This window comes from Protobothrops mucrosquamatus, unplaced genomic scaffold (genome assembly GCF_001527695.2).
Source record: "Protobothrops mucrosquamatus isolate PMUCROS unplaced genomic scaffold, P.Mucros_1.0 scaffold968, whole genome shotgun sequence".
NCBI lineage: Eukaryota > Metazoa > Chordata > Lepidosauria > Squamata > Viperidae > Protobothrops > Protobothrops mucrosquamatus.
The window spans coordinates 182,948-187,623 of NW_015387211.1; the positions used below are offsets into that span (position 1 = coordinate 182,948).

General features: G+C 40.5%; 1 protein-coding gene across 1 annotated transcript in view; it reads left to right on the top strand.

Annotated features, from left to right (window-relative positions):
* Positions 1–4,676, top strand: part of LOC107290781 (dual specificity protein phosphatase 8) — a gene marked incomplete at its 3' end in the record, with an annotated part of 21,115 nt that overhangs the window by 15,452 nt on the left and 987 nt on the right. The gene's annotated exons all lie outside the window — the stretch shown is intronic.

A 4,676-nucleotide genomic window follows, 5' to 3' on the forward strand; every position in this document is an offset into this window, starting at 1 on the left:
TATAAGAACTCGGTTATCTGCCTTTGCTGAGTACTTCTTGGAAGCTTTTGCTCAGGGTAAATAGATCCAGAGAAGGTTAAGGTCACCTGTAGTTTTCTCCAGCACAGCTTGTTACGTAATTGGTCGGTGTGGCAGGGAGAAGGGGGGGGAATGATGACACAGCTTTAATGGCACAGAGTCCACCCCCTCCTTTCCTCTCTTGAGAAATGTAATTCCTTTAATAGAAGCCATACAGAAATTTACCTGCCCAAGGGCTTCCTTAGGGTAGAGACATTTAGTAATCCTAATTTGACTAGTTATTCCAACAGCTGCTCCTTAAAACATATCCACACTTAACTGCTATATTTTCTATAGATAATGCCCTTTTATACTATGAAAAAGGCGGGAGGGAGAGGATGAACGTAGTTAGGACAGCCTTGCATTTACTTTCAGGAAAACGAAGACGCTGTGTACTTAGAGAGAGGCTCACTCTAACTTTCTGCTCTTGTTCTCTGGGATGCCAATTGCTGCTGTTTCAAAAAGCAGAGAAGGAGTTGGAACTTTCTGTGTTGAAGTAGGGGGGGGGGCTATGCCAGTACAGGTAGTCCTTGACTTATACCATAATAAGAGCCTGCCCATCACAATCAAAAGTCGCAGAGGTTGTAAATTGGATCATCCACCTGACTGACCCAATTTTATGACTTTTTCTGCAGTGGTCGTTAAGCAAATTCTGTCATCATAAAGTGACGCCCATGGTTATTAAGTGGACACCATGATCATTAAGCAAACTGGTGGTTCTCTTGGGGCTGGTTTTGTTGAACACTGGAAATAAATACCAGTTTTTGGCAAACCCGTGATGAAACACAGTCACCTGACCATGGGACACTGCAAACGGCCATAAATTCGGGACCTGACATGCAATCACTTGACTGCAGGGGTGGGGCGGACATTGGATCTTCAGAACTGAGTCCTTAGTACCTCAGGGAGAGCCGTCATAAGTTGAGGACTACCTTAATAGCCATGGTCCTAGAACAGCAGTACAGAAATTGTAGGCAGTAATGAGGCAGTTAAACATTCCTCTTCCTTTTAGGAAAAGGTATGGATCAGGTACTTTAAATGGGGAGGAGCTATTGAAGGATAGATAGGGGGTGGATGGCAAAACTAGAGGCATCAAGAGACTTGCTATGAGAAGAAGGAACTGCCAAGAATTCTCCAGCTAAGGAAGATTTGAAGTAGTAGAAGCATAATAGGAAGAAAGTGTATAAATACCTCAAAATCTTGTGCATTAGGGTACTGTTAACTCTTAATCAAGTGTTCACAACAGGTGTGATTTCTCCCATTTCTGGTTAAAGGAAAAGAGATCCTATTGAGCTGAAACATATTTAATTCAACCCCACCCTCTCTTGCTATCCTTTGCCCTTCTGAACTCTGTCCAGTCAGGGCTGTGTTTACTCAGTGTAGGCTGCTTCTGCATTGCCAGAGCTTGTCTGGCATTTCTGCTGCCTGAAACCCTATAACTTTAATAAGATATAATGTGTGGCATGTATCTGCCGTTGCTCGGCAACTCTTCAATAATGCCCCAAACAAAGCTCTTGCCATGTGCAAGCAACTTTAATTCCTACTGTAGGATAATTCTGTTTCCGAGGCTGCTATTTCCTCCATAGTTTACAGTCCTGTCGTGTTAGCTTGTTCTTTTACCCGTAGCAGTAGCAGGGTAGGCTGTGCATAAGTGACCCTTTTTCTCAATCATATTGGAATCTAGGAACTGATGGATTATTTCTTGCCCCTTTGAGTGTGTTTTTATAATGTTACATGGCCAAATGTGTACTTTTCATCAAACAACGGACAAATGATCATTTGCATAAATCCCTCTTGAAATGCTGTAGTAACTCCTGCTCTGTTGCATAGGATTCTCACGTAACACTGGTTTTAACATGCATGTCAGGAAACAGACATGAAACAATCATGTTCTTAAATGTGATGAAAAGCTCAGATTCTCAAGTTCAAAATGAAAATTTTGGATGAGAAGCGAAGTGTTCTTTTCTTCTTCTTCAAGAAAAAAATAGTCCAATTGCCTTTTGAAGAAAAACACGCCTTTGAGACAACTATGACCTGGATAACTGAGATATTTACAGATATTGCACAGATATTTACAATATTGCATGTTGTTAACATTTTCCAGCAAGGGTATTTGTTCTGTAACTTCGGACTGAGAGTGCTAATGCCATATCAAATAAATGAAATAAATAAAATAAGAGCAATGCTTTCTGCTTCTTTTGGACTCTGATTTTATCCCTTCAGCAATGATAGCAAGATTTTATGTATATACATGCATGATTATACTTGTTTGGCAATGACAAAACAGCTAGAAAACCTCTTTATTTTAGAAGCAGTTCTCTTATTTTCAGTCACGATGCCCTCTGATCCTTCTGCTTCTTGATTTGATTCCTCTTGAGTTTTGGACATTATAAGTAAAAGCAAACACCTCTTTCCCCTGGAAATATTTAGTGAAATCTGACATGCCTGATAATTATTTCTCCAGTTCTCTTATAGTGCTTTGTTTTGACAGTCATAATTGAGAGTTAAATTAGCATCCCTGAAGTATCATGCTGTCAGGCAGACGTGAATCAATCGGAAGGGATATGTTGAAAGTTGCCAGGCAACTCCACATACTTAAACAGGTCCAGGGAACTCAAAACAATAAAATAGAACCTGTTTTTTGTGTGGATTTGCAAGTGGGTTTTGCCTGTTCTTCAGTGTTCAGAGAAAGGCATCTTGGTTGTTGAATTTGTTCAGGCTTGATTGACCTTTTCACATGTCTGTTGCTTGGAATTGTAGAAAAATATACTGTTCCCCATTCCTTAGTTAATAACAATGCACTCAAAGGCCATCTTGGAAATGGTTGTGTCACATATGTTCCAATAGAATTATTCCAAATGGATTATCATATTCTTACTCTGTGAAGGTGCTCCTAGTGCCGTTGTTAATTTATTCCACAATTTAGGATGCTGTAACTATGTGCTAAATTTCCTTTTCTAGTGAGTAGCTTGATTAGAGGAATTTGCCATTGTAAACAGTACATATCCATATCAGCTTTATTTTGCTGTTCATTTTCAATACATTCATCAAGCTTCATTGTCCAAACTAGCCTATTTAATCCTATAAAGATGGCACATCTGATTTGCTGTCTGTAATACATCTGTGTCTTAAGAGGAATGTGTTGCCAGCACCTGCATACTAATGGAATAAGCTCTTTCCCCTCCAACCTGAAGTAGTAAGTCAGCAGGCTGTAACTCTGACTATAATTAATCCATCATATATCCTATTCATACTCATACTTAATTGTGAATTCCACACTAAATACCCCATTCTCTCCCCCCACCCCCTGTTTCTATATATTGGGTACTGTACTAGTAGTACAGATGCAAAGGGGGGGGGGAGGATGAAGGGAAGAAGTTGCAGCTGTCTCTAGTTCTGCTTGTTGGAGTTTTTGAAGGTAAACATGTTTTCTTCTGCTTGCAGCCTAGCAACTCCATTGGGTAAATGGAGATTGTAGCGTAAGCTATTCTTATAGCTTGAGAATCTTTTGCATGGAAGCAGAGAATGCCTTTTCTGCTTGCCTGAGGCTCTGCCTTTCCAACTCATACTAGGATCAGTTGTCCTGTATCAGGAATGGGCTAAGGTGAACACTACTTCAGCGTAAGGAAAACGGCTATAATGATATTTCTGATTGTCTTCCCTAACTTTTGTACAAATCTCTGAGTGGACACTGCAATCTTCCCTTCCTCTTTTGATGGGGTGATGAAGCACATGAGATCAGAACCCCAGGTGGTGATTTGTACCCTTTTAGAACTGCCCCATTAGAGTTTCCAGGGTGCAACTATAAATAAACGTTCCAAATAATTTCAAGTCAAAATTGTTGAGGGCATAATTCAATCATTGTTGACTCTACCGCTTTTTTTTTTTTGGGATATAAACACACTGAAAATTTCTGCGTGATGAAAATTATCTTGATTTTAAATTCCTTCCAGTATTGTTGTAGTCGTGGAACAATTTTGAAAGAGCTACTTGGGTTTTTTCCCCTCCCCTTGTTTGCAGTTGCTTCTTTCTCGCTCTGCTTTTCTGTAACCTTGCTTCATCGCAGCTGCCTTTCTCTGATAGCAGAATGATAGATGTGCTTTGCTCCAGAGGGCAGAAGGCCACCAGCTCGGAAGGACGGCGTATGCCGCTGATCAGCCTATTCAGTGGATGCACTGAGCCATGGCACTATGAGGATTTCATCAGCCTTTAATGCATTAACCTTTTATTAGGCACAACAACCTTTGCCTGTGCCTTGCTCTCTGCCTAGACTATTCATCTCATTGCCTGGGTATGCCATGTGCCTTGACATCATGAAGAATCCCCTTTTATCTCTACTTGGAGAACACTGATATATTTGTGCAATTTTAGTGCTGGTGAATCCCCTATCTCCTCTTCTGTAGAGATCAGTGCAAAGTTCACACAAGAGACTGGCTCGGTTATTTTGTGTTAAAGAAATCTGCTAACCTCCTTCTCTTTTTCCCAGTCCCCTGGGGGTGTGTGTGCATTTTGAGTATATAGCATACCAAAAAGATTCTATACTGTAACATAATTGAGAAAGTAACTGATGCCCTGCCAGATGGACAAGAATAGCATATTCTAATATGGAGAATGACCTG